At 48.6% G+C, this 13,712-nt stretch overlaps 1 protein-coding gene across 4 annotated transcripts in view; it reads left to right on the top strand.

Annotated features, from left to right (window-relative positions):
- BOC (BOC cell adhesion associated, oncogene regulated) overlaps positions 1-13,712 on the top strand; it is an 81,564-nt gene that overhangs the window by 20,871 nt on the left and 46,981 nt on the right. The window contains exon 1 of one of the 4 annotated variants that reach the window (XM_084652193.1): positions 12,574-13,187. The exons of the other annotated variants lie outside the window; for them this stretch is intronic. The gene's annotated coding sequence lies outside the window, so the exon portion shown is untranslated. Of the gene's footprint in view, positions 1-12,573; positions 13,188-13,712 lie in introns of those variants that run through there. 4 annotated transcript variants of the gene reach the window in all.

The following is a 13,712-nucleotide window of genomic DNA, read 5'->3' on the forward strand; positions in this document are numbered from 1 at the left end:
CACACACAAGCCAAGGTAATGAGCTGTGGCTGCTGCAGCATGATGGACAGTGATTAATATAGGAATGTCGCCTTGAATGCTGGCATTGACATGCACCTTGTGTTCTGAACACTTCTTTCTAATCAGCTGGAGGTAGGATTTACTAAATTTGGGTCCAGGTGGATCAAAAATGCAGCGCTTCAAAACGCATTCTTTGGGAAGGAAGGGGAAGGTAGAGGCATGATCCAGTGGGCAAGGCACTGAACTGGGAGTCAGTTCTTGTCCTGCCTCTGCCACTCACCTGCTATGTGACCTTGGGCAAATCACTTCATCTGTTAGTATCTGGTTCCTCACCTGTCCTTTATCTGCTGCTTACTTAGATTGAAAACTCACTGGAGCAGGGACTGTCTCTCTCTTTTGTTTGTATAATTCTAATACAGTGGGGCCCTGATCTCATTTGGGGCCTTTGGGCACTACTGGACTACAGCTAATTAATAGGTAACACCCATAGTTAAAGGCGGTACGTTGCAAAAGCTATTTATTGTGGAGGTGTCCCAGCAGAGCATTTCAAGCATGAAGCCTAGATCAGATTATTCATGCCACCTCCCTAGTTTTAGAGCACATTGGCTGTGGGAAATTCCCACTGCACCCGCAAGTGGACAGACACCCCCTTTCCTGGCTGAGCTGTTTATATGTTTGGTTGTAGAGATTCTGTACTTGCTGAAAAGACCTTGCAGGCACAGGTTGCCACCTGGGCAGCTAGTTGTGGCTGTGTCACCCATTCCTTAGTATATAAGCACGGATGTGGTGCGACTGGCTGGGGGAGCTGATCACGTGACATTTGCAAATGGTACCATGTTGCCATTACAGCTCCACTGTTTGCTTCACCCTTGGCAGCTGGGTGTCCCTCTGTTTGTTTGACAAACACTTTCTCTGGAGTCTGTGATTACCAGCGGTTTAGTCTGACAAACCCTTGTTAAATTGTCTCCTCCTTCGTTGTCTATAATTCTCCCCCCATTCTGTCCCTGTTAACCAAAATATTTTGAGTGCTCAGAAAAATAATTTCTCTCCATTGTAATCAGCCTGCCCCTCCTTGCTTGATTCATTCAGTGAGGCTGCAACCCCAGAATGCTGACAGTTGGGATTCTTCAGATTTACTAATCCAGAAATCCTGGGGCTTCAGGGAACCAGTAAATACAATAATGCTGAGAATCTGAGAATCTCAAAGCGCTTGACTGACGTTCAGTCTCGCAGAACTCATTAGGTTGTTCTTTATTATTATCCGCATTTTACAGAAGTGGAAGCTGAGGCAGAGGGAGGAAAAGTAATTTGCATAAAATCACACAAGAAATCTGAGAGAACCAGGAATAAAATCCAGCCATCCTGACTCCCAGTCCCCTGCTCTGATCACTAGGAAACATTTCCTCCTCGTCTTGAGAGAGAAATAAAATACTTTAGAAAGAAGGGGTGCCAGATGCAGTTTTTAAAATGCCAACTCATTAGTAATTTTAATGGCATTTTGGCATTACTGTAAACTCAATCCTGAAAACTGGGGTTGTGGAATTACTCCAATTACTCCATTCCCCAGTCATGATCCAGTGTTCATAACTATCATCCTTCCCGTGAATCATGTTCAGTGACCTCTTGTTTTCAGCCCTGCAGTATTCGGAGCAGTGCTGGGGGAGAAGAGGCCGAGAGGAAAAAGCACATGGCACATGTCATGGATATTAACTAGCAAGGAAAAAAATTCTCTCCTGGGGCGGGCCCGGATAGATTCTGGCATTCTGCTCCCCCTCTACGAGGATGGTGGGAACATTTTGTACCAAGACCAAATAGAACATATCTGGCTTTGCTACCATCCCCAAACACAGCTGAGAACCTTTTGAGGTATCTTGGGGCCGAGTTATGGTTTGGGGTGGAAACCACATGGAATTTAGCCATTTCACGTGGTTTCTGCTCCAAACTAGGCAAACTACAAGGGTTTCAGTTCAGTTTCACTGCAAGATTGTTTGCGGGGAGAGGGGGAAATATGGAAGAGAGACCATGCGAATCCTTTGTGGAGCCAAAACTGATGCAAAGTAACTTGAAACTGCCACAGCTCTGCTCTCTATACATGCTCACAGTTCCTTGATGCAGATGGGCACATGTAGGGACACCAGAATATCAGAGCTGAAATCCACAGTGGGTTTAGGTTGCTACTATCTACAGTTTGGGATACAAGGAGAGAGAGGTCCTGCAGCTGTTACAAACGGGACAGTAAAAAAGTTGGGGTTGGGTGGGGACATGTCCCCAGCATCTCCCCTCCACCAGTGGTTCTCCCTACAACAGTGGGGATCTGCGAGAGGGGAATTTTGTCTTACAGCTGGGGCATGAATCACAAAGTTGAGGATTACTCTGAACTGGGAGTGCGAAGGTGAGCATAGGCTAGAGCAGGGGTTCTCAAATTTCCTTGCATCTTGACCCCCTTCTGACAAGAAAAATTACTACATGACCCCAGGAGAGGCAGGGGTGAAAGTAAGGCGGTACAGGCCGGTACGGCGTACTGGGTTACAAAGTAGCCGCCAGTACTGGCCCCTACCGCTGACTTTAAAGCGCTGCCCTTTTTGAACGCCCCCATCGGCTGCCCTGCCAGGTCCCTACCAGCACAGCCGCCAAGGGGGAGGTGTAAAAGGGGCAGCAACGTTAAAGCCCTGCAATGGCAGTGCTTTAAGCAGGGTCCTTAAAGCACTGCCGCAGCAAAGGACCCTACTTAAAGCGCTGCCATGGCAGCGCGGCAGCCAGAGCCCCGGGCCCTTTAAATCATCGCTGGAGTCACAGGTGGTGCGGGCCAGGCAGCGCAGATGGACGCTGAACCCAGTCCCGCCCCTTCTGCCCAAGGCCCCGCCCCTTCCGGGGGAGGTGGGGAGCAGAGCAGCCCCATACCAATAAGAGCTCAATTTTACTTTCACCCCTGAGAAGAGGGGACCGAAACCTAAGCCTGCCTGAACCCCGCCACCCGGATGGGGGGCCCAAGCCAAAGCCTCACCACCCCAGGCGGGGGGAGGGGGTGGGGACAAAGTCAAAGCCCAAGGGCTTCAGCCCCAGGCGGGGGGCCTGTAACCTGAGCCCCGCCACCCAGGCCTGAAGCCACGGGCTTTGGCCCCGGGTGGTGGGGCTCAGGCTTCAGCCCCAGACCCGAGCAAGGCATGGGGACCCACAGTTTGAGAACCGCTGGGCTAGGATTACCACCTTTTGAAATGCAAAAAAACCGGCAGCCAACCCCCAACCACAGAGCAACCCACTCCCCCTTCAACAGCCACTAGGGAGAGAATGCATAGAGATAACATGGATAACATCACATATCTCTTCACCCTGCGTGACTCAAACCCTCTTTCACACAGATGCCTGGTGTGCTTGCGTGTCGGTGGGCAGACAGCTGCTACATTTTCAACAGTTTTGATCTGCTATCGTTTAAACTGTGAAACTGGGAATGTTGCAGCATCTTTAGCTGGACCCAGAAACTTTTACCATTAGATGTCCCAGTGTATTGTGATGATAATGCAAATCTTTAGACCCACGTAAAAAAACCCCGGCAGATTACATTATTTTTCTGGCAACTGGCAAATCCATAAAAAAACCAGCCAGGTTGGTCAAATAGAGGGTTGCCAGGTGTCTGGCAGGTGTCTGATCGGTGGCGCAGCAGGGCTAAGGCTAGGTTCAGGCTAGGCAGTGCCTAGATTCAAGTGCGATCAGGGAAGCTCCGGCCAATGGGAGCTGCAGGGGCGGTGCCTGCGGGTGCAGGCAGCACGCACCACTGAGAGCCACCTGGCGAGCCACCCTGTGCCTAGAAGCTGAACATGACGGCCGCTTCCGGGAGCCGCGTGGAGCCAGGGCAGGCAGGGAGCCTGCCTTAGTCCCACTGCGTCGCTGACTGGGAGCTGGCTGAGGTAAGCGCTGCCTGGCTGGAGGCTGAATCCCCACCCTGGCCCCAGGTCAAAACCCCCTCCCACACTATAACTCCCTCCCAGAGCCCATACCCTAACTCCCTGCCCCAGCCCTGAGCCCCCTCCCAGAGCCCACGCCCTCTCCCGCACCCCTACCCCAGCCCTGAATCCACTCCCGGACTCCAGACCCCTCATCCCCAGCCCGGAGCCCTTCCCACACCTCATATCCCTCATCTCCATCCCAGAGCCCGCCCCCGCAGATACAACCTGCCCCCCCATTTCCCTGCCCCAGCCCAGAGCCCCCTCCCGCACCCTGAACCCCTCATTTCTGGCCCCACCCCAGAGCCTGCACTCGCAGCCGGAGCCCTCACCCCTCCCACACTCCAATCCCCTGCCCCAGCCCAGTGAAAATGAGTGAGGGTGGGGAAGAGCGAGCGATGGAGGGAGGGAGAACGGAGTGAGTGGGGGACGGGGTCTTGGGGAAGGGGCAGGGATGGTTTCTAACCATCAGAGGAGTGAAGTTTTGGAATAGCCTTCCGAGGGAAGTAGTGGGGGCAAAAGATCTATCTTGCTTTAAGATTAAACTCGATAAGTTTATGGAGGAGATGGTATGATGGGATAACATGGTTTTGGTAATTAAATATTCATGGTAAATAGGCCCAATGGACTGTGATGGGTTTTTAGATGGGGTAAGATCCAAGTTACCCGGGAAAGAATTTTCTGTAGTATCTGGCTGATGAATCTTGCCCATATGCTCAGGGTTTAGCTGATCGCCATATTTGGGGTCGGGAAGGAATTTTCCTCCAGGGCAGATTGGAAGGCCCTGGAGGTTTTTCGCCTTCCTCTGTAGCATGGGGCACGGGTCACTTGCTGGAGGATTCTCTGCTCCTTGAGGTCTTCAAACTACAATTTGAGGACTTCAATAGCACAGATATAGGTGTGAGGTCTTTTTAGGAGTGGTGGGTGAAATTCTGTGGCCTGCATTGTGCAGGAGGTCAGACTAGATGATCATAATGGTCCCTTCTGACCTAAATATCTATGAATCTATGAAAGGGTGTTCGGTTTTGTGCAATTAGAAAGTTGGCAACCCCTAGTCAAATACAGCCAAGTGGTAACCCTAGCAGAGGCCCATCTCTGCTGGAGGCATAGATCTAGCCATTTGTGTCCATATGTACATGTCCCTGCATGCGCTGGGGCTCTAGCATGCAGTAAAACCCTTCCAAGTCCCCCCTTCCTCACTCTTCTCCTCTCCCGCTTGCTTCATTCCTCTTGTAAAGAGCTCTGCCAAACCACGGGTTTGTTTTCTGTGCACGTGCAGCTCTTGCCAGCTCCATTGCACTGGGGAGGGGGGAAAAAGCAGGGGCTGGTGGGGAGAGAAACTGAGAGCAGGCTGCTGCTTTCCAAACTCTTATTTGTTTAAAGCTTAAGATTGTTTGAGAGAGCTTTCCGAGCGAAGGGGAAGTGGCAGGGGAGGCAGGGAATGAAGAAAGTAAACTGGCTGTCAAGGAAAGCAAACTTTCCAGCTGGAACTGTTGCCTGATGCTTACTGTGTGAAGAGTGGGGAGAAGCAGCGCATTTACAGTCTTGCTCCTTGGGTCTGTCCAGACGGCACGCAAGTGTAAAGAGAGAAGAGGGGGGAAAGCAAGGAGCCAGGGACTGAGTCATGTGGGACGTCCTGTTACTGTCATTCTCTGTAAGCTGTCTGAGGCAGGAACTGTGTGTGTGCGCGCGGTTGGCCAGCCCTGGCATCCTGATGCTAGTTAGAAACCCTGGATGATACAGTAATGGTGAATATTAAAGAATAGTATTGTCCGGGGGTGCTTTTATGACCGCTAATGTTTAGTAGCTGTGCTTGTTAAGACAAGGGCAAATCTCATGTTCTGGGGCCCTTGCCCAAAGTCACACAGCAAGTCAATGGCAGAAGAGGGAGTAGGTTTCCTGACTTCTATTCTGGTGTCCCAGTCCTGGCCCGGACCATCTCCCAGACGTTATGAAGGTATTTGCCATGTGGGTGCAGCACTACAGAATTGGTTAGCGTTATTTGTGGGAGGGAAGATTTAACTTCAGGTATCATAATATTTACTTGAGGAATCAGTGACTGGCAACGAGACACTGAACTTGGTTTGAATGTATATGGCAGGAAAGGATGTTGGATTTGACTGTCTGTAAGATACTTACATGGCCCCCACACCCTTAATACCTCCCAGTTTTAATGTGTCTATCCTCACAACACCACTGTGAGGAGGACAATGTTGCTATTTCCATTTCTCAGATCAGGAACTGAGACACGGAGAGACTAAGTTACTGGGCCAAGGTCACACAGGCAGTCTGTGGCAGAGCAGGGAATTGAACCCAGGTCTCTGGAGCTCCAGGCTACCACCCTAACGACTGGATCATGCTTCTTCTCAGATGAGTGGTTGGATCTAGTATGTCAAATCCTATAGTATGTTTCTCAAAGTTACCATCCCTTCAGGCCTGTATCTGAACAGGTAAAAGTGGAAGGGCCTGCGATCTATAGCTATTTACAGATGTCCCCTTGACTGAATTGGTAAAGGCAAACTGTGTCAGGAAATAACATGTGGGTGTGGCCCACACTGGACTCCAGAACTCCATAAAGCAGCACAGGGGTCATCAATAGAAGGAAGCGTCATAGTTTGCACCCGTGTGCCACCACTCGCTATTGGCCCCCATCCCTCACTGGCAACAGAAGAGGAGGTGGCTGCTTGTGGCCTGATGGCACACACAACCCCCCAGCAGCTTCAGACCCAGGTATTGTGGAGGGATAAAGCCCAAAGTCAGGGAGCAGCCTTGCTAGTGTTTGTGAGCAGATGTGGAGACAATGGTCCCTGTGAAACTGGACAGCTGCTCTCCTAGTCAGTCTGTTGACCTGCACTTCCAATGTGACCATCACTAAGGTTCTCACCCTGCCCTTGTTTCAGCTGCTATCCTGAGTGGGTGATTGTCTTCAGGGGAGCCTGAGCTGAGCTAATAGTTCCGCGACTAAGGAAAAGGCTGCCCACATTTGAGTCAGTCTTCACCTGATCGTTGGCGAGAGGGAAATCTATCACCCTCTTCTGAGAACTCCCTGTCACCTCCAGCCTCTGGAGCTTCACCTTGGGACCATCACTCACAGTACCCTTGTGGAGCAGGCTACCATGGCAGGTCATGATTTTTAAGGCCAGAAGTGTCTCTTATATCACCAGGACTGACCTCCTGCATAAGACAGACTATAGAACTTTCTCCAGTTACTCCTGTATTGAGCCTACTAGTCTATGGGTTAGCTTGGTCCTAGCCCATTCAGGGGGTTAGAGCACAGGGATAGCATTCTGCAGGTAAGCCAGAATTAGATCAGGAGCCAGCGAAGAGGCCAAAGCACTGTCTTCAGGCAATAATTTTTCTCTTCTCTGTTGGTCTCTGGCACTGACATAGAGCTACATCCCATAAGGCTCTTTCCTTTGAATGTTACTGATGTTCCATATCAGTGGGAAACTGAGCATAGTAGAGAGTCAGTCGAGCTCCGTTTCTGCCCACAATTTTTTCAGGTTTTCTCAATTTAAAAAAAAAAAAAAAAGTGATTTAGTGCTGCTGAAAAGCATTTGCCTGATAGCCTTTGGAGACCGAAATCCTCTATTTATTCCCAAACAAAAACCATCACTAAAAGTGATCTGCAAAGGAAAATAAATTTTGAGGTTATGCTCTTCTTTTGCTTCTTTATGATATATACAGAAGGGTTTATTTTTCTCCCCACAGAAAGTTGTGCTTCATATTCAAAATTCTTGTCTTACTCTTACCCTGGAAGACTCAATACACGACGAGTAGGTTTATGACTAGAGCTGTGTGAATAACCAATTTTTTTTCAGTTTCGTGGCTGAACCAAAAGAATAAAATATTTCACTTTGGCTCAGCCCAAAATGAAAAATGTTCATTTTTTGGTGGTGGGTAAAATGAAATGGTAAAAATATTTATTTTCAATTTCAAGGGTTTCTTTTAAAATGTTTGTTTTTAAATAAAATTAGTCAAACTCGAAAACAACAAATATCTTTCTAAAACAAAAAGTCAAAATGTTTAGATCTTTCCAACTGTTTTTCTAACAGAAACAGTTCGCCAAAATAGACCTGAATTCGCAAATTGCAGATTTGTGTAAACCCAAACATTTTTTTGTGGAAAAAGGTTTTGCACAGGTCTATTTATAACATCACAAATACTAAGAAAAGGAAAACTAAGCAACTAAACAGGGACGGATTTCTGGTCAGAATGTTCATATTTTGACAATATCTGTTTAACTCAAATGCCTGATAAACCGCTGTGAGGAAAGATCTCATTGTTAAAGATTCAATATTGCTGCACCTTCCAGTAAGAGCAGAGAGAGCTCCCAGTCCACATCTCTGGTCCCCCAGGAGAAAACGGGGAAGACTAGAAATATCAGGAATGTCAAATCTCATGTTTTTAAAAAACAATACAAACAAAACCCCACCACCATCAATCAAACCAAACCCCATGCGTGTCTCTATGAGAGCATGTACATGCATGCTTGCGCGTGCACACAGAGTTTATTTGGAACAAACCTTCCAGGCTTCCTCTAATACATCATAAAGAAGCAAAAAAGACACTTCCTCTCTCCCTCCCCCCTCCCTTTGCCCTTCACCTTAAAAACTTAACAGCAGACCACTTTTGGGACTGACCTCACTCTGCACAGGTTGAATAAAATAGCATCAGAGCTACAGGTCAATGATGGAGAGAGTGCAAACTCACTGGCAGTTTTCCCTGTACAGTATGTGATGAGAGACGCCTCCAAAGCCAGTCAGCAGGTGATTAAACTTTGTATTGATTGTACTGGCAAGTCTTTTGTCCTGTCTGCATTGTACACCCTTTTGGATTTGATGTTAACTGGGTTAAACTAGCCTCAGACTCGTTGACTGGAATTTCTGGGCCTGCTTCTACTGAAGCCAAGGCAAAGGTCACCTTGACTTCAGTGGCAGCAAGATCAAACCCTTTTTATGATCTCCTAGAAAAGTTACTGCAGGAAACCTCTGGTGGGCCATTGGATTACAAAAGTTTGGTCAATTCTCTCTAGATCAAATGACTAAGTCTAGAAGGGACTCCTATGCTGACTGTGTGACATACTTGGCAAGATTGTATATTTAAAAAAAAGCTGAATATTTAAAAACATCTGTCCAAGTTTTATTTTCTGCTTTGTGGAACAACCTATTTCCTCACTGAGACAAGAAAAAAGAAAAGGAGTACTTGTGGCACCTTAGAGACTAACCAATTTATTTGAGCATGAGCTTTCGTGAGCTACAGCTCACGAAAGCTCATGCTCAAATAAATTGGTTAGTCTCTAAGGTGCCACAAGTACTCCTTTTCTTTTTGCAAATACAGACTAACACGGCTGTTACTCTGAAACCTGAGACAAGAAAGACACTGGTTTATCACTTGCAAATTCTTTGTTTTGCCTGTAGCTATTTCCTGCTGTGACCTTTGTTTTCATTATATTCTAGCTGCCAACTCTATGTTGTCTCAGAACTACAGTTAAAAAAATACCACCAAGACTGTCAAAAATAGGACTCTAAAGTTAGGCTCCTTAATCCATATTTTAGCATCTGAAAAAGTGGCCTGATTTTCAAAAGCGTGAAGAAGTGAGCTGTAGCTCACGAAAGCTTATGCTCAAATAAATTGGTTGGTCTCTAAGGTGCCACAAGTACTCCTTTCTTTTTGTCATCTCTGTGTAAGCGGGGGAAGAGTCCCTCTATTGTGGGGAACTTTCCTGGCTTCTGCACTACCCCGGTGAAGTAGGCTAGCGAAAGGATCTGAGTCCTCACTCCCACTTACTTTACCCAGAGGCCTCCCTGCCCTTGAGAACTCCCTTTCTACTCTCCTGTCTGGCAGAGTCCTCCTAACCCCAACAAGACTGGGCCCAGGATTCCTAGGGGGCTCGATCCCCAACCCTGCTGTGGTCACCTAGGACGGGCTAGGGTGTCCCCACTCCGGGGTGCTCTCTCTGCACTGGGCACTTCTCTGACCCACTGATCATTACATATAATTTAAAGCAAATGCAAGTTATTTAATAAACAATTAATTTAAAAAAGAGTAAGGAAAAATGGGAAAGGTTAAAGGAAACACATCACCCCGCTCTGAGGCAGGGAACATCACAAACAGTGTCTCTGGAATGTCAGGGCAGTTCACAGTCTGTTCCTTGTAAGTCCCAGGCCTTCTTCTCAGGCCCTGGCTGTGCTGCAGGGATGCTGTGAGTTGGACACTCGCTCTGGTAGTGGCCACATGCTCTCAGGCTCTAGGTGGCAGGGCCCTTCTTCCCAGTGTTGCCCCCCGCCCTGTCAGGGTTACCAATCCCACTCCGAGTCTGGCCTGCAGAGTCTCCTGGCTGAGGCGTCTCCCTGTGCTGGGCCCACTGCCCAGGGTGCCCTGGGCTCTACTCAGCTGCTCACGACACTGGGCCCCGGACTGCTCCAGCTCCACTCTGCCTCAGCACGGCTGCTGCTCTGCCTCCAGCTCCCTGGGCTACTTCTCTGGCCCCTCTGGCTCTGGTTGCTGCAGCTCTGCTCCCAGGACAGGTCTGCTCTGCAGGCTGCTTCTGTGACTCTACTTCCAGCACTGACCTGCTTCGTGAGCTGCTTTTCTGGCCCCTCTGGCTCTGTTTGCTGTAGCTGTCCTCCCAGGACAAGTCTGCTCTCTCTGGGCTGTGCTTCTGGCTTTGGGGCTGCAGCTCTGCTCCCAGGACAGGATCTGCTCTCTCTGGGCTGCTTTTCTGGCCCCTCTGGATCTGGCACAGCTCTGCTCCCCAGCTCAGCTTGAGCTCCTGCTTTCTCCTTAGCTCGGCCCCTCTCTGTCTGACTCAGACAATTCCAGCTCACACCCCTTTGGCCTCCTGACTCCCTGATTAGCCTGCCCGCCCTGTCATGCATGCTGACCTGGAGTATTGGCCTCCTCCCCATTGTTCCTGGGGACTGTCAGTCTCAGGGTCCTGATTTCCCATCGACCCCCCTTTTAGTACTGGGAGCTAGCAACTAAAACACCCACGCTGAATGTTAGTAAGGGGGCAACAGTCCCCTTACATTTGAATCTGAGTGCACTGCACAATAAACTGTTTTGAGAACAAGCAGTTCTGTAATCAGAGTCAGAGATGGTAGTTATTGACAGCTGTCCAGTACTCCGACCTCCATGTTCGACATTTCTAAAGTATTTCCTTGTGTTTATTAACTGGCTGTATTAGTTTGTGGCAGTGGAGTCTTTGGTTTTGTGGTTAATAAGATTTATTTGCATTTGTATTTTTGTTTGTTTTTTAAAGAGAGGAAATTGTATCAGTAGCTATTGGAGTGAGTGGATACTGTGAAATATATTGTCAATGGTACTGTAATCCTGACCCATATAACATGACTGAGACGTGGAAGAAAAGATCAATCTCTTCCCAGCTTTCTGTCACATCCTTATTATGCTATGCAGTCCTCCTTGTTTGGAAGACTGTAAAGCAGTCAGCAGCCCATTCCATGACTATTGAATCCAGACCAGGTTTTAGGGAAGGCTGGTGTGGTGACACTAGGTATCTGTCAGTCTGGGACAGCTTCAAAAAAGAATCACCTTTTCAGTCAGCACAATGGGGTCCTGCCTCTTTATTGCCTCACACCCTAGTGACTGGTGTGAGGCCTTGCTGGGCAGGAGGGTTTTCTTGGGGCTCTTTTGGGGATATGCATCAGATGGGGAAGGCAATGAGAAAACAGCACTGTCTGATCATTGCTGCTTGAACCTCTCTAGCAGTTAGGGCAAAACACAACATAGTGGGACCTGCCAAACACCAACTCCAACGTCCAGCCATCTCCCTTTCCCTCCTCAAACCCCTCTTCTCTGTTTTTCTCCCTTTCTGCCTCCCCAGCTCCCACCCCCTCTGACACCCTTGGTCTTTTGCCCAGCATTGTTTCCTTTGCATCTGCCTAGCCTGACTCCTTTCAGACCTTCCTCCTGCCCAACAGGCAATTACAGCCCCAGCCCCAGACTTCAAGTGTTTTTTTTGTTGGGAAAGGATGAGAATGAAAAACAAACTCAGCGCCTGGAGTAAAGTACCCAAGCCACAGGCACATCGCTGCCGGGAGTCCCCAAGACACAGGAGTATCAGCTCTTCCTCTGCTCCTCTCTCTGGCTGATATTCTGTCAGTTGGTTTGGCTCAGTAAGAAAACCCCGGGGTTCAGGGCTGGGTTAAACCTAATTGGGACGGAGACTCAAACAAGCCAAAGCTCCTTCCACCCCCTCCTCCTGACCAATTGTGGAACTGTTGGCTCCCTGGCTTGCCAACACTACAGACTCTTCCCCCGTCCTCCTGATGAATTCCAACATGCTGGCAGTGCCCCGTCTGTTCAGTGGATCTTTTGGTTCAAACTGTGTGGATCCATAGGTCCCCCTTCCAGGCCAAGACCCCAATTCTGCCATATTCCACACTGCTTGTCTGGGATACAATTACTTTTGCCTTCTCTTTTAAACCAGTTGAGGGTTGTTGCTTTTTTGTGTATGATTTGATTACTTGTTCTTCTTCCTACAGTAGAAGGCTGTGATTGTGTGCTACTGCTCCAGGAGGTGCCTAGCCGTTCACCTAGCCACAGCCCAGAGGGATAGGGGACAAAGATGGCTTTAAAGTTACCTTTACGCTCTTCTGATTCTGGGCTGGTGGGGGACCAAAATGGCCACTGGCATAACTTGGATAGCCCAGGAAGCTTCTCTGAATTACAGCAGCCCTGCATAAGCTGTTTGTGGGTAGCTGTGCCACCCAGGATCTCCATTGTGCTACATGTTCTGGGCTTGCCCCGGTATGCCCCCTGCCCCAGCATGCTTGAGGCTGGCGAGCGGCCTGTGCAGGCCGGCCTTGGGCTGACCATGCAATGCCTACACGGAGGAAATCCTCCTTTAGCGGGTTAGGAGGCCAGAGCAGAAGAAAAAATCCCTCCTGAAATTGTTTACCATTGTTGCAGTCTGTCACTCTCCTTTGCATTTCTTCTCACTAAGTGTGTCTGCCTCACCTGCCCATGCTCCCCCTCCCGTCCCTCTCTCTCTCCCTTTTCTCCCTTTGACTACCACGTCCCCCTGTGGAGATAGAGCAGCAGAACTGAATAGTGGAGAGAGAATGAGAGATGTAGAATGCAGTGAATTGAGGGTGTTTAAGTTAAACAAAAACAAAGACACATGTCACTGATTAGTTGTGGCCTGTCATCTAGGAGTAGGGTGCCACTTGTTTGCCCTGCAGGTCAAAAAATACTGCAGCGGGATTTGAAAGGAGGAGATAGGTGAGTAACTTCATGAGTCCAATAATGTAACACATCCTAAAGTGAGAATAATCCCTGTAAATTACACTATAAATGCTTTGGGGGCAGGGATTGGCTTTTACTATGTGTTTGTACAGCACCTAGCACAACCGGGCCCCGACCCTGACTGTGGCCTCTGAGTAATACTATAATGCAAATAGCAGATCAACTAGTATTCTGGGGTGGCAGAAGGTAGGGTGCTGGACTAGATGGGCCAATGGTCTGATCCAATACAGTAAATCCCTTGCTTCTAAAATCAATGTGGTATTAACCCATGGTATTCTGACACTGTGTTTTTTGCATCTCCACATCATGCTGTTGTCCATGTGCAACTCTGTCCCCTGCATGTCTCACATCTCAATACTCTGTGCAGATGCAATATTTTGTTGCAGAGTCCAAAATAAGTTGAACGATGTAACTGTTCAGTGAGCTGAGTTTGCAGCATCCGTGGGACAAACCCACAAAAAACAGGCTGGGGGGAAGAGGATATCTGGTGGTCTGCCAAAT

This window comes from Lepidochelys olivacea (assembly GCF_965140295.1).
Source record: "Lepidochelys olivacea isolate rLepOli2 genome assembly, chromosome: 1".
Taxonomy (NCBI): domain Eukaryota; kingdom Metazoa; phylum Chordata; order Testudines; family Cheloniidae; genus Lepidochelys; species Lepidochelys olivacea.